This window comes from Choloepus didactylus, chromosome 10 (genome assembly GCF_015220235.1).
Source record: "Choloepus didactylus isolate mChoDid1 chromosome 10, mChoDid1.pri, whole genome shotgun sequence".
Lineage (NCBI taxonomy): Eukaryota > Metazoa > Chordata > Mammalia > Pilosa > Megalonychidae > Choloepus > Choloepus didactylus.
Genome location: NC_051316.1, coordinates 7138301 through 7160958, shown reverse-complemented (window position 1 = coordinate 7160958; position 22658 = coordinate 7138301). Strand labels below are relative to the sequence as shown.

General features: G+C 39.8%; 1 pseudogene; it reads right to left on the bottom strand.

The window, feature by feature from the left end:
- The window catches only part of LOC119504861, a 69297-nt pseudogene that overhangs the window by 4309 nt on the left and 42330 nt on the right, over positions 1–22658 (bottom strand).

The following is a 22658-nucleotide window of genomic DNA, read 5'->3' as shown; positions in this document are numbered from 1 at the left end:
AAATGCCAAAAATACACTCTGACAACATGAGTTCAATTGTCTTGTCCTCATTCACTGAGTCAGGCTCCATGGTGGCCCCAGTAGCCCTGCCTTACTCTCCCCACACAGCAGTGAATGGCTCTGGTGAAAGAGGTGACAGCAGAGGCAGCAGAGTGCTAAAGTGTTCTTTTAAATCAATGATGGATAAAAGATAATCTGTAATAGAAAAATGGGGTAATGACATAAAGGATTAATAGAAGAAAAAATATAAATGGGAAATGGAAAAAGAAAAAAATTAGCTTTATTAATGAAATAAATGCAAATTGGATTAGTAAAAAATAGGTATCTCTAACTCATACTGCATGTGGATTTTGGTATTCTCATGCATGTAAATATTGTACAAATTCTCAGATTTATGTATTTTTCATTTATGATCTAGCATAGTTCCTCCAAAACCTATCCGTGCCCTCTGGACCCTCACTCCATTCCTGTTCTATCCTCCCCTGGACTTTTGTATGTTCTTGATGTAAATCATCTTGGTTCAACACCTTGGGGTTCTGGAAAGACCACTCTCTCAACCCCCTTGACACTGATTTTCAGAATTTTCCCTAGTGGATTTGGATTTTGTGCAAGACTGAAACTGTTTTGGACCCCAGAAGAGCCACAATGTTTAACTGAGTTTTGTTGGGTGAGATTTTTAATTGTTTTTTTTTTTCCCTCAGAGATGTGACCACATCTATTCAGGGTAGGTCTTAATTAGATCACCAGAGTCCTATAGATAGCTGAGATCCCACACAGACCCAGAAACTTGAGTTGTTGGAGATGCAAATAAATATATATTTGAAGATGCTAAAATAAGAGATGAAGCATTGAGTTTGCACCAAAGATGTTAAGAGAGAAATGCCCTGGAAGAGCAAGCAAGGATGCATAGGAGTTGAGAGAGAGAAACTACAAGAGACAGAAGCCCAGAGACATTTTGGAGAAAGCTATTTTGAAACCAGAACCAAAGAGAAAAGGAAGAGTGATTCCAGCCATGTTCCTTTCCAGCTGACAGAGTTGTTCTGGATACCATCCACCTTTCTTTGCTGAAGGTATACTCTTTCTGATGCTTTAGTTTGGGCACTTTTATGGCCTTAGAACTGTAAAGTTGTAACCTAATGAATCCCATTTATAGAAGCCAATCCAGGGAGGCTTCTGGAAGATGGCATTTAGGAGAGACAGAGCAAAAATGTCTCCATGAAAAATTCTAGACAAAAGACAGAAAGTGACCCAGAACACCAGTTTCAGTGATGTACCTGCTGGACAAGGACTTCTAAATCCACAGGGACCATGCACTTTGTAAAACTGGGAATCTGCATTCTGAAACAAGTGAGTGAGACTGCTGGATAACCAGCAGCCATGCTGCAGTCTCAAGAAACTGGGGTTGGCATTTGGAGTTGGACTAGTTTTAAAAACCCAAAAGTAGCTGCAGATATGGCAGCAAGAACTGCACAGTGAAGCACAGTGGGAACTGCATCCCCACAACCTGTGGGCACGCATCAATATCTGGTGTGGACAGTAGCTTTTCAGGTACCCACTGCTAATTGTCTCAGAGCTAGGAAGGCAGAGGTTAGCAAAAAGGGGGAAATAATCACACTCCATACAGTCATCTGGCCAGCAGGCTGGGAACACTCCTGTCCAGCCCCAGAACCACAGCTCAGAGCTGCACCAAACAACCCAGCACAATGGGAAGTGTTTCAAGCAACATGTGTACATGCCACAATATCTGACATGGATGATAGGCTTTTGCATGCCCATAGCTAATTGTCCCAGAGCTAGGAAGGCAGAGGTATGCAAAAAGGGGGAAATTAACATGCTGCAAACAGCCATCCTTTCAGCAGGCTGGGAAAACACTACATGGCCCTGTGGCCCAGGACTTCCCTTGGGGGATGGGCTCACTTGTGATGTACCACAATCTTCTCTCAGCAGAGGCCCTGGGAGGGCATGGCTTGGAAGAGGGACCCACTCAGAAGCCTCAGGGACCATACACCAATACCAAGGACTTCTGGGCAGTGGCAGAGACAAACTGTGGTGAGACTCAACTGAAGGTTTAGACTCTTACAACAGCTTTTAATCTGAAGGAAGAATAGGGAGGTGTGATTACTAAAGCTGCTGTCTCTCCCTAACTGCTCAGAAACATGCTCCACATTCAGGGTGGGCAGCACCAACTACACATGCAAACTGTACACCACTTGGACTCCCATAAGATTCAGACCCCCACTCACCACAAAGACAAAGTTGGGGAAAACTGGTTTGAGGGGAATAGCTGACTCATGGATGCCACATGCTGGTGAGTTAGAGAAAGGGAATGCACCAAGCTGTAGATCTGACAAATTAAGGATAACTGTTTGCATAAGCCTACATATCCTAAAATAACCCTATCAATTTAAGCAAATGCTAAGAGGCCAAAAGCAATAAAATTTTAAAGCATAGGAAACAGTTGATATGGATAACTCAAATTCAAACATCCAAATCAAAAGATCAGAGGAGAAACAGTACTTGGAGCATTTAACAAAGAACTAAAGACAAACAATGAGAGCATGGCATAGGACATAAAGGACATGAAAAAGACCCTAGAAGAGCAAAAAAAGAAATTGCAAGAGTAAGTAAAAAAATAGACAATCTTATGGAAATAAAAGAAACTGTTGACCAAATTTAAAAGATTCTGGATACTGACAACACAAGACTAGAGGAAGCTGAACAGCAAATCAGTGACCTCAAAGAAGACAGAATGGAAAGTGAAGGAACAAAAGAAAACTGGGGAAAAAATTGAAATGGACCTCAGAGGTATGACAGATAATATAAAACATCCAAATATAAGAGTCATTGGTTTTCCAGAAGGGGAAGAGAAGGGTAAAGGTCTGGAAAGACTATTCAAAGAAATTTTGGGGGCAAACCTCCCAAACCTTCTAAACAACATAAACACACAAATCATAAATGTCCAGCAAACTCAAAACAGAATAAATACAAATGAACCCACTCTGACATATTCTGATCAGATTGTTAATTACTGAAAAAAAGGAGCAAGTTCTGAAAGCAGTAAGAGAGAAGCAATTCACCACTTACAAAGGAAACAGCATAAGACTAAGTAGTGACCACTCAGTGGGCACCATGGAGGTGAGAAGGCAGTGGCATGACATATTTAAAATTCTGAGAAAGAAAAATTGCCAACCAAAAATTCTTTACCAAGAAAAGCTCTCCTTCAAATTTGAGGGAGAGCTTAAACTTTTGAGAGACAAACAAATGCTGAGGGAATTTTCTAAGAAGAGATCTGCCCTCCTTGATATATTAATGACAGAGAAACAAAGAAAGGAGAGAGAGATATGGAGGAAGGTTCACTATAAAGAGATTCATTATGGGTACATTAAGTGTGAGAGAGAAAAATATATCTGACAACATAAGCCAAAGGAGAGGACAGCTGATTCAAGAAATGCCTTCACAGTAATAATGTTGAATGCAAATGGGTTAAACTCCCCAATTAAAAGACATAGATTAACAGAATTGATAAAAAAAAAAAACATGAACCATCAATGTGTTGCATACAAGAGACTCATCTTAGACATGGGACACAAAGAAATTAAAAGCAAAAGGGTGGGAAAAAAGAAACAAGAAAAATGTTCAGGTTCACTAGCTATTAGAGAGATGCAAATTAAGGCCACAATGAGATACCATCTCACACACAATTAGAAGGGCTGCCATTAAACAAACAGGTAACTACAAATGCTGGAGAGGATGTGGAGAAATTGGAACTCTTATTTATTGTTTGTGGGACTATATAATGGTCCAGCTACTCTGGGAAACAGTCTGGCAATTTCTCAGAACACTAGATATAGAGTTACTCTTCAATCCAGCAATTGCACTTCTCGGTGTATACTTGCAAGATCTGAAAGCAGTGACACGAACAGATATCTGCAGGCCAATGTTCATAGCAGCATTATTCACAATTGCCAAGAGATGAAAACAACCCAAATGTCCTTCAACAGATGAGTGGATAAATAAAATGTGGTATATACACATGATGGAATACCCCATGGTAGTAAGAAAGAACAATGTCATGAACCACATGACAACATGGATGAACTTTGAAGACAATGCTGAGTGAAATAAGCCAGGCACAAAAAGAGAAATATTATATGCTACCAGTAATGTGGCCATTGAGAAATTTAAAACAAATGGTTTATAATGTAGAATGTAGAGGACCTAACAATAGAGAATAATTAGTAAAGGGGGAATGATAACCTAATAAGAACAGATATGTTACTTTGGGTAAATTTAATATTCTGGGAATGCTTGGGAATGACTAAGGTTTGCTAATTTCTGGTGGGTATGGTAGGAACAAGTTTATGGAAATATTGCTATCTTAGGTTATCTTTCTTTTTCCTTTGCTGGGTGTTCTAGTTTGCTAATGCTGCAGAATGCAAAACACCAGAGATGGATTGGCTTTTATAAAACGGGGATTTATTTCGCTACACAGTTACAGTCTTAAGGCCACAAAGCATCCAAGGTAACACATCAGCAATCGGGTACCCTCACCGGAGGATGGCCAATGGCCTCCGGAAAACCTCTGTTAGCTAGGAAGGCAGCTGGCATCTGCTCCAAAGCTCCGGCCTCAAAACGGCTTTCTCCCAGGACGTTCCTCTCTAGCAAGCTTGCTCCTCTTGGGGTAGAATAATAACATGTTGGAAGTAATGTAGTTATTTTAGGTTAGTTGTCTTTTTTTTATTCCCTTGTTTTGGTTTGTTTTAAATGTTTTTACATTATATGTTTTAAAAATTTTTGATATAGTTAATTGTTAATTTAAAAAAAAATGAAAAAATATGCAGAGCCCCCTGAGGAGCTGAGGGAGAATGCAGGGGTGTTGGGCTTCCCCACCTTGACGATTGCTGTTGTGCTCACAGACACTGGGGACCGGCAGTTTGATGTGCCAAGACCTCTATCACAGGACTTGCCCTTGGGAAGACTGTTACTGCAAAGAGGCTAGGCCTGCTTATAATTGTGCCTTAGGGTCTCCTGAGTTCCTCTTTGTTGCTCAGATGTGGCCATCTCTCTCTAGCTAAGCCAACTTGGTAGGTGAAATCATTGCCCTCCCCCCATGTGGGATCTGACACCCAAGGGGATACATCTCCCTGGCAACATGGAATTTGGCTCTGGGGGAGGAATCTAGACCCAGCATTGTAGGATGGAGAACACCTTCTTGACCAAAAGAGGTATGTGAAATGAAATGAAATAAGTTTCAGTGACTGAGAGATTCCAAAAGGAGCTGAGGTCACTCTGGTGGGGACTCTTATGCACAATGTAGATAACCCTTTTTAGGTTTTAATGAATTCAAATAGCTAGCAGTAAATACCTGAAACTATTAAATTACAACTTGGAACACTTGAATCTTGAAGATGATTGTATAACAATGTAGCTTATGAGGGGTGACAACGTGATTGGGAAAGCTATGTGGATCACACTCCCCTCTGTCCAGTGGATGGATGGATGAGTAGGAAAATGGGGGCAAAAAAAATTGAAGGAAGAATGGGGGAGACAATTTGAGTGTTCTGTTTTTTACTCTTGTTTTATTTATTCTTGCTTTCACTTTTTCTGGTACAAGGAAAATGTTAAAAAAATTGATCAGGGTGATGAATAAACAATGATATTATGGTATTGTGATCAATTGTTTATATACTATGTATGATTGTATGGTATGTGAATAAATCTTAGGGATTTTTTTTTTTTTAAATCAAATATCTGTCATTCAATTTCAAAAGGATTTCATTATGGGGTTAATAAATTCAAATACTACCTTCATTTTTCAGTATCAGTGATGTCCATACACTAAATCAATTCTTCAAATTCCCTTTATAAGGAAGTAAGAGGAACACATGGTCATAATATTTATGTCATCTCCCACAGTCATCAGAAGTGAGGAGGCTCAGAAAATATAGAATGAATGGGTTTGTCAGGATATCCACTTGCTCCATCTGATAATTTCATAAAATAGGTCCCATAGTACTCCATATTAATCTTCATTTGTGGGAACATCCCTGCATTTTTCTTTCTCTCTTTATATGTGGTATGTATGTTTGCATGTGTGTGCATTTGTGTGTGTGTGTGAAACCATAAATCTTTATAGCCAGTAAATTTTTCCCTAAAACACTAAGAATGTATTTCATGGACAAATGATAATAATTTGTCATAAACAATGGTAGGAATAATTCACCAATTTGTATCTAAGGCCCAGAAAAAAAGAGAAAAAAATGTGTATTATGTGTGATGCCATTGATGTTTAACTGTATTTTTTTATTTTATCTTCATAATAATTCCATTTACAATTTATTTACAAAGTTAACCAGTGACATGATCACAGATTCAGAAATTTCAGAAAATTTTAATATTATGACAAAGTTGCATGGTAGAAAATTACACAGCTAGAATTAGAATTTTTCTCTACTTTTCCCCAAGCATAAATTCCTGTAGTTTTACACATCACTCACAGGTTCTTACATGGACTGTCTCTCTTACATCAAACATCAGAGTTCCCACTCTGGGGCTACAACCTGCTCTCCTAGTTTCTCCACAAAAATACCCCCTGTACCCAGATTCTCATACTACATGGAAATGTATACTGCACTGGCCCCTCTCAACAACCATCATTTGCTAGCTCTCATTTTTACTGCCCAGTTTACTCCAGTTTGTAATTTCAAAGATACTACCAAGGCAAACATTATGTCCCTCTGACTGTATATAAAATTTACCAACCAAAACCTCAATATTCAATGACTTCAAATACATGTAATTATTCATGACCACATCTTACACAATATATGAGTAAGATATTTATCCAGGAATAAGCACAGATTCACAAGTTCTAGAGGTTTTCAAATATACCTGGAAACTGTACTATGTCTTGCTAATTAGATCATTCCTGCATACTTCATAACTACTCCAAACCTTCTCCATACCTTTTGAATCTCATGCACTCTATCATTTACCCTCATTTTTAACAGATGAAATTACCTCCTCCTAAGCAGATGGAAAATGTAATTTGCCAAATTACACTATAATACCATAATATTTTTAAATATCCCTGAATGCATATACATTATTAGTTACTCTATCTCTCCTATTAAATAGAAAAATCATGGTACCCCTGGCCAAGTCCAATGTCTCCAATTGATTTCAATTTCATGTTTTGTACTACACTATATTATTGATTATAAATTAAATTGCCTTCATTAGAAACCTCTTGCTCTCTTCACAAACTCATTTAAGCTCATTTTTTGACACTTCCATTTTGAAAAAAATAAAAACAAGGCAAATCTACTGTGTATGCATTTTCTCTCAAGTTCTAACTCTCCAGATCTTCCCTTGACAAACTGAAAGTGCATCTATCATGACCTCAAAGTCACCTCACTTTTTGACTCACAAAAATCAAGTCTGGTGTCCTCACTAATCACTAGTGATCTACCCATAAATACTCACTTGGAACAAAATTATTGGACCATTTTTTAGAACTTCCTTTTTCCTTTCTTTTCTGATATCACATCTCTGATTGTATTCAAACTACTCTAGTCACTTCCCCATGTCTGCTGCAAATCACTCCTCCAAGAACATTATTAGAACATCTTGAAACTAAATCCTAACCCCATTCTCTCCTCATTTGATGTGCTGTACTGGTCTCTTCTCACATTTATTCAATTTCATTAATTTCTTCCATTGATATTTCTAAATCAAAAGCCAGAAAACACTTTTCTGGATTCCATTTCAGAACTATCATGGCTACTTGCTTAATTGTGTGCACCTAAAATGAAATATATCACAAGATATTATCTTCTTAATAGCCAAAATATAAATATTACTCCCTCCCCTGTCTCTAATCTTTGTTAAATTCTCCAACAGGCATTCAGTGATTCATCTTTTACACATCCTCTTGAAATCACCAAGCCTAATTAAACATTGCTATTATCTCTACTGAGGACTGTTTTCACTCTATGTTTCCACCTCAATCCACAAGCATACCTTCTCATACTACACTCTTCTCTTTTCAATTTTAGTTTAAATGAAAATCCCTCAGAAATTCCTTCAATGAACAACAACCAAAGTTAGCTTTGCCCTCCCTCTCCCACTTAATTACTATTCTAATACTCCTTTAGGCAACTCACCAATTTGCCAGTATGAAAACAATCTATCAATGTATACCTCCATCCAACTACCTATCTATGGTCTCTCTCCCCTACTGGTCTAAATGCAGAAAACTTAAAATGCTGAGTATTAAGATCTGGCAAGGTTCATTTAGACCACTAGGGATACATTTTAAATACAGAGAAATATCAAGTTACAACTCCTAACTTACCCTCAGAATGTCTGCCAAATCACCTAAGTCAAATTAAATGATCTGACTAAATTTTAATTTATGAAAAAAGGGAGGTGTCATCATCTGGGCAAAAATTCTCCCCAATGGTCACCAGAATTCAAATTAAATTGGGAAAGAAAAACAAATTCTTTGTTCCTCTTTGCTAATGCTGCCATTATGCCAAATACCAGTAATGGATTAGCTTTTATAAATGAGGTTAATTTGGTGACAAATTTCCAGTTCAAAAGTTAAAAATGTATCCATGCAAGGACATCAGAAAGGTGATACCTTCACCAAAAAACAGGCTGCTATCATTGGGAAAACTCTGTTACCTCTGAAGGCATGTGGATGGCACCTGCTCTCTCTCAGGTTGTATTTCAAAATGGCATTCTCCAAAATGTCTCTTGGCTTAGATTCTCATGGCAAACTCTAGGCTCAAATCTCTGAAGCATCAGCAAAATCTGTTTTCAGTGGCTGTCTGTAAAATGTCTCTCTCAGCTACAGCACTGAGATCCTTCTTTCTTAGCTCTTACCAGCAAGCTATTCAAGACCTGTGCTATATGGGTGGGGACACACCTCCATGGAAATAATCTAACAAGGTTATTACCTAGGTTTTCATGGGTCACATTTCCATGGAAACAACCAAATCCAAAATTTCCCACCAAATCAACACTAATACATCAACTCCCAAAAAACTGCATTAAATGTAGCTTCTCTGGAAGACATAATATATCCACACTGTCACACTCCACACCCTGGAACCAAGAAAAGCATGACCTTTCCATACACAAAGTACATTAATCCCATCATATCACAGAAACTTAAATCCTTTCAGTGACAACAGGTAAGTACAATATCCCATTAAAATCAGTCACAGGTATTGTCATGTCCTAAAGCAAAATTCCCCTCCAGCTGTGGACCTGTGAAACTTAGAACAAGTTATCTGCTGCCAATATAAGAAGAAGGAACACCCATAGCATAAAGGTTCCTATTGCCATAGGGAGAAACTGAAAGGAAAACAGTGTCCACAGGACCAAAACAGTTTATAAAACCCTCAGGAAAACATCATTGGAATTCAAAGTCTGAGAGTCAGTTATATAATAATGTTGTATTCTTGGGTCTTCAGAGACCAGGAGCACAAACTTTTCCAAAGGTTTGTGCAGAAGCCCCTTTTTCTCCAAATGCTAGGATGAGTGTTCAAACATATCCACACATTGGGAAGATTACCTTCTACTTGGGCCCACCTTCCTCCAATGTCAATGTGCAAGATGAAATCTGCCTCTTCAGGGCCAATGCTCTGCCCTCTCCAAATAGTGGGGTGGTGATCAGGTTCTCCCCAATCCATTGGAATGTGCTCCCCCAACTCTGAACCTTAGGTGGCAGCCCCATTCCTGAGCACCAAAGCAGAGATCCTACTTCCTAATTCTTGGGCACACTGACCTTTTCCATATGCATTGGTTTCTCTACTCTCCTTGCCTGAGATTTCTCAACTCCAGACTACAATTTCCATGATTTTTCCTTCAAGAATATTTTTCTTCAGTTTGTCCCAATTCCATTCCCTCCAGTCCAGACTGCCAGTGATTAAAGTTCTACAGAGCTCACAAAAATTGTTGGCTTGGCATGAAGCATACAAGGGTCAAAACCATTAGACAATATGACTTTCCACGAATCCTATCTGATAACCACATCTCCAATCCTGGCTTGTACTGGAATGGTGATTGGGTTCTATGTTTGGTTAAATCCTCATGTAGGGCTGTAGCTTCTGAGATCTAACTTTTTGGAAGCCAGAATTTTCCAAAATATCAGTTTCTGTTTTCTTTGTAACTAAGAGTACATTTCTCAGTCCACCCCTCTCCTCTTGTATTTTACTATATGCTGCAAAGAGAAACTGGGCTACATCTTCCACATGTAGTTAGGAGATCTCTGGAGCTAAGTATTCCAGGTTGTCACTTTCAAATTCTGCTTTCCACTGACACCAGGATCCAATCTTGCCAAATTCTCTGCCACTTTGGAACAATGTTCACCTTTCTGCCAGAATGCAATATCATATTCAACATTACTCTTCAAAGACTCATCAGAGCTATGTCTAGAGTTTATATTCCTACCATCAGTTTCTTCAAAGTCTACTTGGCCTTTTCTATCAAGCTCCTCACAATTCTTCCAGAATCTTTCCCTTATTCATGTAGAAAGCCATTCCAAAGTGTTTGGTATTTGCAAAGGCAGCAAAATCCCTCTCACCTGGTAAAAAAAAAAAAAAAAAAAATATGTTCCAGTATGCGAAACCTGCTGTTTGGCAAAATGCCAGAAATGGATTGTCTTTTATAAAGGGGATTTTTCTGGCTACAAAGTTCCAATTCAAAAATGAAAAAGGTACCTATGCAATGGTATCAACAAGGGTGAAACTTCACTGAAGAAAGGCTGTTAACATCCAAAAAACTCTGTTAGCTCCAAAGACACATGGATGGCAACTGCTCACTCCCAGGTTGCATTTCTAAATGGCATTCTCCAAAATGTCTCTTGGCTTAACATCTCATGGAAAACTCTGGGCTAGTATCTCCAAAGCATCAACAAAAGTCTACTTTTAGCAGTTGTGTCTAAAATTCTCTCATCAGCAACACTGAGCTCCTTCTGTCTGAGCTCTTATAGGAAGGGCTTCAGGAAATTAATCAAGACCAGTGCTGTATGAATGGGCTCACACCCCCAAGGAAATAATCTAAACAGAGTTATCACCTAGAGCTGGGTGGGTCACACTTCCATGGAAACAACCAAAGCCAAATTTTCCCACTGAATCAACATTAATAGTTCAGCCCCAGCAAGAATGCATTGAATAAGGCTTTTCTGGGGGGCATAATATATCCAAACTGGCACATTCCACACCCTGGATCCAAGAAATACATCATCTATCCATGCACAAAATACATTCATCCCATCACATCACAGAAACTTAAATCCTTTCAGTAATAATAAGCAAGTACAAGATCCCATCAAATTCAGTCACAGGTTTTGTCCTAAAGCAAAATTCCCCTCTAACTATGGACCTGTGAAACTTAGAACAAGTTATCTGCTGCCAATATACAAAGGAGGAACAGCCATAGGAAAAAGGTTCACATTGCCATAGGCAGAAACTGAAGGGAAAACAGGGTTCACAAGAACAAAGAAGTTTCTAAAACCCTCAGAGAAATCTTTATTAGATTGCAAAGTCTGAGAGTCATTTAAGTAATGATGTATTCTTGGGGCTTAAGAGAACAGGAGTCCAACCTATTCCCAAGACTCATGTAGAAGTTTTATTTCTCCAAACCCAAGTGCACTGGAAAGACCACCTTCTCCATGGCCCACATTCCAAAAACATCAGGGTGCAGCATGGAATCTGACTCTTCTGGGCAAATATTCTGCACTCTCCATATAGTAGGGTGGTGTCCAGTTTCTCCTAAATCCCTGTGGAATATGCTTCCCTCCTCTGAGACCTTAGGTGGCAATGCATTTCCTGAGCACTGAGGTGGAAAGCCTACACACCAATACTTGGACACACTTACCCTTTCCGTATGAATTTGTTACCCTACCCACCACATTGCATGAAATTTCTTGACTCCAGACCTTGACTTCCATGATTTTCCTTAAAGAATATTTTCCTTCAACTTATCCCAACTATATTTTCTCCAGGGCAGACTGGCAGTGATTCCAGTAACACAGTTCTCACAAAAAACATGCAGGCTGCACATGAAGTGTACAAGGGTAAAAAACAATTAGACAATAGGATTTTCCATAAATCTTATCTGGATAACATCTCCAATCCTGGTTTGTACTGAAAAGGTGGTTGGATTCCATGTTTGGTTAAATCCTTATGTAGGGCTGCAGCTTCTGTGATCTAACATTTTGAAGCCAGAATATTCCAAACTATCAGTTTCTGCTTTCTATGTACCACAGTTCATTTTTTCAGTGTATTGCTCTCCTCCTGCATTTTACGGTAAGCTGCAAGAAGAAACCAGGTTACATCTACAAAAGTAGTTTGAGATCTCTTGTGCAATGTATCCCAGGTTACCAGTTTCAAATTCTGCTTTCTGTCTGACACCAGGCATCAATTTTGCCAAATTCTCTGCTATTTTGAAACAAGGATCACCTTTTTGCTAGAATGCAACATCATATTCAATGTTTCTGTTCAAAGTCTCATCAGAGCTATCTTCAGAGTCTTTGTTCCTGCCATCAGTTTCTCTGAAGCCATCTAGGCCTTTCCTATCAAGTGCCTCACAATTCTTCTGGAATCTTCTCCTTATCCATGTAAAAAGCCATTCCAAAATGTTTGGTATTTGCAAAGTCAGCAAAACCCCTCTTCTCTGGTGACAAAGTCTATTCAAGTTTGCTAATGCTACTGTTATGCAAAATACCAGAAATGGATTGGTTTTTACAAAGGGGGTTTATTTGGCTACAAATTACCAGTTTGAAGGCCATAACAGTGTCCATGCAAATGTATCCACAAGGGTGTACCTTCCCTGAAGAAAGGCTGCTGGCATCCATAAAACCTCTCTTTGCTCAGAAGACATGTGGTTGGCATACGTTTGATCCCATTTTCCACTTAAAATAGGTTTCTCCAAAATATCCCTGGTCTTAGGTTATTGGCATAAACTCTGGGCTGCTATGTTCTAAGCATCAGAAAAATCTGCTGTCAGCAGCTGTCTCTAAAATGCCTCTCTCAGCTGCAGCACAGAGCGCCTTCTCTCTGAGCTCTTATATGGCTCCGGAAACTAATCAAGACTGGTGCTATATGGGTGGGACCACACATTCATGGAAATAATCTAATTAGAGTTATCACCTAGAGTAGAGTGGGTCACACCTCCATGGAAACAACCAAATCCATATTTTCCCACTTAGTCAACATTAATAAATCAGCCTCCACAATATTGCATTAAACATGGCTTCCCAGGGGACATAATGTATCCAAACTGTGACATTCCACACCATGGACCCCAGAAAAACATGGTCTTTCCATACACCAAATGCATTCATCCTGTCATATCACAGAAACTTACATCTTTCAGTAAAAATATGCAAGTACAGGAGGAGCAAGATGGCAGAGTGGTGAGGTGTGTTTTAGTTACTCCTCTGGGACAGTTGGTGGAAAGCCAGGAACTACCTGGAACAGACACCACAGAGAAATTTGAGTTTGGGCATGCTTCACACAACACTCACAGATGTGCAGTGCAGCTGAGATCAGCAAAATCTGTGAGTTCTTGTAGCCAGGGTGCCTGCACCCCTCCTGGCCAGGCACAGTCCCAAGGGAGGAGGGGCCTTCATGCTGGAACCAGGAGGGAGAACTATATTTGCAGCTCTGATTGAAAAGCTCAGGTTCCTGAAAAAAGATCTCCAACCATAGAGAGACTGAGACCAGACATGGGAGCAGTCAGCCTGGTGGAGAATCAAGTATTTAAGAATAAACTTACCCAAGGACACAAAAGATATGTTTAAAGAAAACTACAAGAAACTGCTAAAAGAAATTGAACGGGGCCTAAAAAAATGAAAGCACATACCATGTTCATGGATTGGAAGACTAAATATAATTAAGATGTCAACTCTACCTAAACTGATTTATAGATTCAATGCAATACCAATTAAAATCTCAACAACTTTGCAGAAATAGAAAAAACAATAACCAAATTTATTTGGAAGGGAAAGGTACCCTGAATAGCCAAAAATATCTTGAGAAAGAGGAATGAAGTGGGAAGTGTCACACTACCTGACTTTGAAGCATATTATAAAGCTACAGTGTTCAAAACAGCATGGTGCTGGCGTACGGACAGAGATATTGACCAATGGAATCAAATTGAGTGTTCAGAAATAGACTCTCACATCTACAGACAATTGATCTTTGATAAGGCAGTCAAGTCAAAGCAAATGGGACAGAGCAGTTTCTTCAATAAATGATGTTTGGAGAACTGGATATCCATTTCCAAAAGAATGGAAATTATATGAAAATTAACTCCAATTAGATCAAAGATCTAAACAAAAGTGCTAAGAACATAAGACTCTTAGAAGAAAATGTAGGGTAATATCTTAAAGATCTTGTGAAAGGAGGTGGTTTCCTAGACCTTACACCTAAAAGACAAGTAACCAAAGAACAAATAGACAAATGGGATCTCCTCAAAATCAGACACCTTTGTACATCAAAGTACTTTGCTAGAAAAGTAAAATGGTAGCCTACACAATGGTAGACAATATTTGGAATGACATATCAGATAAGGGTTTAATATCCAGAATATGTAAAGTAGTCCTAGAACTAAACAACAGAAAGGCAAACAACCCAATCAAAAAATGGGCAAAAGACATGGACAGACACTTTTCCAGAGGAAATACAAATGGCTAAGAAAAAACATGAAAAAATGCTCAACTTCACTGGCTATTAAGGAAATGCAAATCAAAAGCACAATGAGATATCATCTCATACCTACCAGAGTGGCCATTATGCAAACAACAGAAAATTACAAGTGCTGGAAAGGATGTGGAGAAAGAGGCACACTTATTCATTGCTGGTGGGAATGTAGAATGGTGCAACCACTCTGGAAGACAGTTTGGGGTTTCCTCAGGGAGCTAAGTATAGATCTGCCATATGATCCAGCTATTCCATTGCTAGGTGTATACTGAAAGGAACTGAAAGTTAAGACACAAGCGGACATTTGTAAACTGATGTTTATTGCAGCATTATTCATGATTGCCAAGAGAAGGAAACAGCGCAAATGTCCATCAACAGATGAGTGGGTAAACAAACTGGTATATACACATGATTGACTATTATGCAGCTGTAAGATAGAACAAAGACATGAAACATATACTAAGGTGGATGAACCTTGAGGACATTATGTTGATTGAAGTTAGCCAGAAACAAAAGGACAAATACTGTATGTGGTCACTAATATGAACTAACAGTGAGGAGCAAATTTTGAGAGTTAAAAGCTGATAACACGGGCTATCAGGAACTAGAAAGATGGTAGAGATCAGGCATTTGATGCTGAAGGACTACAGAATATTCAGCAGGATTGATTGTATAGATACAGAAATAGATATCATAATAAAGTGTGAAGGTAGCACAATTTTTTAAGTACACTAAACAAAAATATCTGTGAGTAAAGCTGAAGGAGGTGGGATAGGGGAGGGTATGACACCAGAGGTGATGATGGATGATGGAGATGGACTGTGTAACTTGGAAAAACTGGAGTGGCCAATGACTGTTGCTAAATGTAGAGATATAAAAATGTTTTTACCTGTGGTAGAACAAATAAAGGTCAACCTTGCAGAGTGTTGCAAAAGGGATGGTATTTGGGAAAAAAACACAGCCAAAGCACACCGGAGTCTGTCGTTGGCAGTGACATTGTAATGTGCTTCCACTGGATGTGGCAAAAGCAATGTACCAAAGTTGAGTGTATATGAGAAGGGGATGTGGGGGAGGTATATGGGATTCTTGGTCATGGTGTTGTTTTCTGTCCTTACTATTATATTGTATTGTATGACATTTTATTTTTCTTTTTACTATCTTTTTATTATTCACCAAAAAAATCTTTTTCTTAGTATTCAATATGTTCAAGTGCTGATTGTGGTGATAAATATGCAAATATATCTCTATAAAATTATAGGAAAAATATAAAAATATGAGTAAAAGTGCTGGAGAAAACATGGAGGGAGGGATGTGCCCACTTACAGTTGATGGGGAGGTGGAATGGTGTAGCCTTTCTGGAGGTCAGTGTGGTGGTTCCACAGAAAGCTGGATGTCTGAGGTCATGAGGTCCTGCAGCCTCATTATGGAATGTGTACTGGGAGGAGCCGAGAGCAGGGATGGATGGACATTTGCACACTGATATTTTAACATTCTTTCATCAACAGTAACAAATGTACTGTACCAATACTATGAGTCATTAATGGAGGGCGAAGATTAGGGGAATGGGAGGATTTGAGTTTTCTTTTTTTGCGTGTCTTTATTTCTTTTCTGGAGTAATGAAATATACTAAAAACTGAAAAAAAATGTAATTGTGGTGATGGATGCACAGCTTTATGATGGTACCATGGGCAATTGATTGTGTACTTTGGCTCCTTGGATAATTGTATGGTATGTGAACAATCTCAATAAAATTAAATTAAAAAGGAAAAAGAAGACCCACACAGGCCATGATGCTAGTTGCATCTGAGAGACACATTTTGAAGATGGCCACTGGTATCTTATGGTGACATTTTGGGGAATGCCATTTTGAAATGCAACCTGGGAGCAAGCAGATGCCAGCCACATGCATTCCCAGCTAACAGAGGTTTTCAGACACCATGGTCAACCTTCAGTGAAGGTACCCTGTTGTTGATGCCTTACTCTGGATAAATTATGGACTTAAGGCTTTAACTTTGTGATGAAATAAACCTCCTTTATAGAAGCCAAAATAAAAGAATATGACATTATAAAATGTTCTGAATTGTTTTAAATGGATATTTTAAAACTTAGACGATTTCTTTATTTGCAGATTTGCAGGTAGCAGGAGGATCTCTGCACAGTCAAGTTTCCCTGGGGTAACTAGAATATTGTGTAGTTGCTCTCATCCCACACAATACAAAATCAAATTTTATTCATTTTAATGCATAAACTTGAAGGAGGCAATTTTCAAACTGAAGAATCATTATGGTAATTTTTCATTTTTTTATCCATATTTCCATATAATATTTAAAATAAAGTTAGTCAATGTTTCAAAATATTCAGATGTGAAGTATATGGTGTGTTGATAAATCATGAACAAATGCTTATATACTCTTTCATTAATGCTATGAGAAATCACTGGAATTACACTCAATGTATAAAGGAATCATGTACATATTTTATTTTTATGACAAGAATTCATTAACTCACTTTGTATCACTTGAATATATAGCACAGAAGGTAGCAAAGAGAAGATAATAGGCAGATATTTGTTCTAATTATTAATGAAATATCAATAGATAAAATATCCAATTCTTAAGATAACATAAAATATCATAATTAAATTATTTAAATTAGTATTCTGCATATTGAAAATTTTTGCTGCAAGGAGAGCCCTCTGGTCTTTCCCTGTTTGGCTGGCACCAGTTTCACTAAGTGCTGTTATCCAATAAGTCTGCACTTTCATTAACAATTATCCATTCTGCTTAAAACTTCTGGAAGTGAGTTTTTCAATTCAGTGAATAATAAAGAATACATTGGTCTTATTTTCTGAATACCATCCAATCAGTGTTTTCTATTCCAATTTTATAAAAAAATAGAGCAGGACAGAATTGGAGTGATTCATGGAGGGGAAAGAAGAGTAGTAAAAGAAGAAGAGAATGACATAAAAGACTCACAATACTATTTTTTCTTACACTGGAGAGGCAAGGCAGGACTTCTGTTAAAGATCCAGTCATGTTTCAGGTGCAGACAAAGATAAGTGGGCACCTGGGATGATGAAGACCATGGCAGGAATCATTCTGTTTTATAACCAGGCCATCTTCATTCAGTTTTATTTTAAAATGTATGGAAGCAAAGACACTAGAGAAATCCCCTGGGTATGTAACCCTTGGCATAAATAAATAGAGCACAGGTGAAATTTCAAATAGACAATTGGCTCCAGATGGCTCCAGGAAATCAAAAGCTCTTCCATGGTTCTTAGAAACACCACTTAAATTTCTGTCATTGATTTCTAGTTTTATTCAACTGTGTTAAGACAACACAGTCATTATGAGTTTAAGGCAGATGAAAAATCATTATCTCAGGCAAAATAAATAAGAAAGAAAGAAAGAAAGAGAGAGAGAGAGAGAGAGAGAGAGAGAGAGAGAGAGAGAGAGAGAGAAGGAAAGAAAGAAAGAAAGAAAGAAAGAAAGAAAGAAAGAAAGAAAGAAAGAAAGAAAGAGAAAGAGAGAAAGAGAGAAAGAGAAAGAAAGCAAGCTGGAAATGGAGTCTGTTAATGCTCAAGGCAATGACCCTGCCTCAACCTCTTGGCCTGAAGCTGTCTATTAAACAAAAGACTTCAAATAACTAACAGCCACTGTCTTGTTTAAACACTCACCTAAGTAATTCCTTCATAAAAAAGTTTCCTTTTATTTGACTTTTTCCTTTAAAAACATTCTCCAGTGTCATATTAAGGGCTGCACTGCCTGAATTTGCTGAGTTCCCCTTCAGCACTAATCATACTAGTGCATGGAGGAGCCCAATGTCTCAGCCTTGTTTTAAACATCAGAGCAACTTAAAATTGAGAAGGTGTTAGTTAAATCCAAAAGCTAATGACAGCAATGTTTCTCCACCAGTATCTGTGAATATAGAAGTCTTGGTGTTTGAATTGGTACATAATTGTAGAGTGACAACCCAGGCTGGCCCAGTGGGTTAATACCAAGTACTGTAGTCAAGAATGCCATTGTTCCAGTTTGCTTATACTGCCATTATGAAAAATACCGAAATGGACTGGCTTTTATAAAGGGGGATTATATGGTTACAAAGTTACAGTCTAAAGGCCATGAAAATGTCCAAATGAAGCAATCAACACAAGTATACATTCACCAAGAGAAGGCTAATGGCCTAAGGAAAAACCATGTTAGCTGGAAAGGCATGGGGCTGGCATCTGCTGATCCCAGGTTGTGTTCCAGCTCCACTCTTGGCTCCTGTATGTTATTTAAGATACATCTTCAAAGTATATCACTTGGCTGCAGATGCACTGAGTTCCTTCTGTTTGTCAGCTCTTTTATATGGCCCCAGTGATTTAATTAAGACCCACCCTGAATGGGAGGGGTAAATACCTCCATTGGAAATGATCCAGTCAAAGGTCTGGCCCACAGTTGATTGAGTCACATTTCCATGGAAACACTCAATTATTAGGTTCCAAACAAATGAATCCTAATACAAGATTGCATCAAAGAACATGGTGTTTTGGAGGACATAATACATCCAAACTAGCACAGTCATCAAAATCACTTTTTGAACCTAAACAAAGTATGTGACATTCATGAACAGGCTGAACCAGGACCAGCAACCTACAAGACCACATACCATATATGAGATGATTAGAATGAAAGGGCTATGCTTTGAATAAAATAATCAAATGTGTGGCTTATTTGCACTCTTCTCTCCCTGAAAGCATGTCCTATTCTTACTCTGGAAACTTTTTCACCTAATCCCCCTGATGACAAGCAGAACTTAGAATAAGGAGACCAGACTGCAATATGTTTTTCCAGATGCACCATGGGCTTGGGCAAGTAAACCTTACATTCATTGGTTTTTACACTCTTTATTACCCAAAGCAATGTTTTAGAGTTTTCCATGTATTTTGCATGTATTTGTTAAGTTTTCTCCTCATATTTTGTGTTTGTGATTCTCTGGAAATCTATTTTTATATTTCTTTTTCCAAATATGTTATCTAGTATATAAATAATAAAATTGGTTTCTCTGATAAAAAGAGGAATAATATTTGGGGCATCTCTTACAATATTAAGAGTTGCCAGTATAATCCAATCCAGTGTACACACCCATCTCTGGAAATAGCTTGCCATGCAGTGATTCCATAGGAATATAGGCACATCCTTGAAGACCAGAGTGGCCTGGATGGAATGGAAATCCAGGCTGTTGACAGCTATGGATTGAATTTGTTCCCAAGGTTAAATCAGCAAAGAGACAAACTAGAAGGGTAAAGTGGAAGAAATACACCATTCCCATGATTTCATATAAAAAGAAAGGCTACATTAACTACAAGGATCAGAACATGAAGACATTCTTAAAAACAATTTTTTCTTATAATGTCTCTTTCTGATTGTGGTATCAGAGTGCAACTGGCAAAATAAAATTTGTTGCAGAGTTGTTCCTCATTTATTTTCCAGAAAAGATTGCATAGAAATGATAGTACATCAATGTTAATTAAATATTGGGTAGAATTCACCAGTGAAACCATCTGGGCCTGAAGTTTTCTTTTCTGGAATGTTTTTCACTACAGACTCAATGTTCTCAAAAATACAGGTCTATTCACTGTTTCCTCAGTGAACTCTGGCCTTTTCTACATTCAAATTAATGACTGTTTCTTCTAAGTTGTTAACTATAGGCCATGAAATTGAGATTTTCTAAATGATCCTTGAGACCCCCATGACTGAGACCAAGATACTCTATCCACAGGAAACTTTCTGGGCCACTGGCCCCTAACCTTCAGCACCTGCCCTCCGTGCACACAAGGGGAGTGCCTGCCATGGATAGCAGAGGCCTTCACTACCTTCCCTGCTGTTACAGATTTGAGACAAGGGAATATCCCTTCCCTTGGCATCTCGGAACCATGCTCCAGGCTTCCCATGCACTCCAGACCCCAGGACACAAGACCCACCCAGCCAGCCCTCACACCCCTTTGAGGATGATGGGGTTGTGGGGGTGGGGAATGCTCTCAGGAAACCTAGTGGCTCCATGAGCCACCTCCGTGTGGCCATTGTGCAGACAGTGCAGACAAAGGGAAACCATCAAGCAGCCTGGGAAACAGAGAAACAGATGCAACACAGGGTCCCATAAGTCTTCCCACAGTGGCCAGCAGATCCAGATGGAAGGCATCCAAGAGAGACCATGGGGGAGTCCACAGTGGCAGTGCCGCACATCTGTGGCCACCTTGGCTGATTCCCATCAGCAGGGCAGTGCCTTCCACTCTGGGCCCAGTGCTAGCATGAGCTACTGGCTCAGTTCACCAGTCTCTGTGAGACATCTATCCTTGGGCACCGGCCAGCAACTGGCCCAGAATGACCATGTCAGTGTCCTTAGGTTTGGGATACAGCCCATCTGGCTGTACCCCTGGGCTTTCTAGCCTCGGGGTAGGAGGGTCCAGGCTGACTGCCTGTCTCCCAGGAGCATGATCTCCAGTTGGTATGGGAGGGGAGAGGAATGAGTTACTGGCTCTCAGGCTCCTTAGTGGCAAGTGGGTGGAGCCAGACTGACCAAAGGGACCAAGGAGTCACTCTAGCCATGGGGAAGTTTGGGATGGACAGCTTAGGCCTGGGAGATCTGAGAAGCACACTCTGTCCCCACCCCCAACTGACACCCTACTGGGAGTAGGAACCCAGGATGGGTTCCTCTAGGGCCTTGATGCCTTTGGCAAGTCTTGGAAACCATGCCCATCATCTTCCCATGACCCTGGGCCATGTCTTTTTGAGACTTCTGTGACCACCTGGATCAGAATCCACAGTAGCCTGGAGGCCTAGTGTTTGTGGTGCCAGGTGGGGGTGGGGAGAGGAAGGGTGAGTGCTAGAAGGGTTCTGGGGTGGCTGGGCAGGACCCACCACAAGGCCACCAAAGACAAGTGCACTGCAGCCTCTGTGCTCCCAGGGCCTTAGCAGAGAACCTGCCCACAGGCCTCCCAGGAGCCTGAAGTGTGTGTGAGGCTCTGCCCACTTTCCCGCAGAGCTGCAGCCACTGGTTCAGGGAGTGTGTGTGGTGTGCAAGCAGGTCACAGGCTTTCTACTCACCCTGGTCTGCCCTGGTGCCCTCTGTCCAGTCCACTACTCCTGCAAGGCAGGGCCAGATGGGCAGGGTTGCAGCTTGCTGCCCCACAGTTGGGGGACTGGTTAGGGGACTGGAGAAAGCAGATTCTGGGCATGCATGGGCAGATAGGGTTTTGACAGAGTTCTGCAGGGTGGCTGGGTGATGACAGGGTTAGTGGGTCCATCTAGGGACTGAACTGGGCAGAGCAGGACTGTCCTGCACTGGTGGTCATTGGTATGGCTTGCTGTCTGAACATGCTTGTTCCTATCTGATCCTGAAAGCTAATCAGGTTCAAGCCTGGTTACTATTTGGATAGGAGGCCATCTGGGAATACTGGCTGCCGTAGGCTTTTATATATATATATATATATATAAAATATATATTTTATATTTTCATATTGAGTCCCCTTGGTTCCCTTGCTTCTTTTGGCCACTGCCCAGATCATGGCTCCGACCCATGAACACCTGGAGCCCTCCTGCCACAAGTGAATACCTGCATGGACACCCACTGCCCTAGCTCCTGCCATTACAGTGCAGGCAGGCAGAAGGCAGAGACCCAGCACATCCGTATGTGTAGCAAACCAGAAGAAACCCAGGCCTAGGCTCAGACCACTCCTAGGGCCAAGGTCAAGACCCCTTACACTTTAGATATCTTCTCAGCCATCCACCCCTGTGCATTTACACCTGCATTCAACCTTGCACATCATGGGCACACCCAACCTGGACTTTGCTGCCTTCCCTGGCACAACAGGGATGAGGTGAGGGAACATAAATTACTTTGGAACCTGGGCCACACTATCCAGTCTTCCTGTTCACTCCAGATCCCAGAGTATAGGAC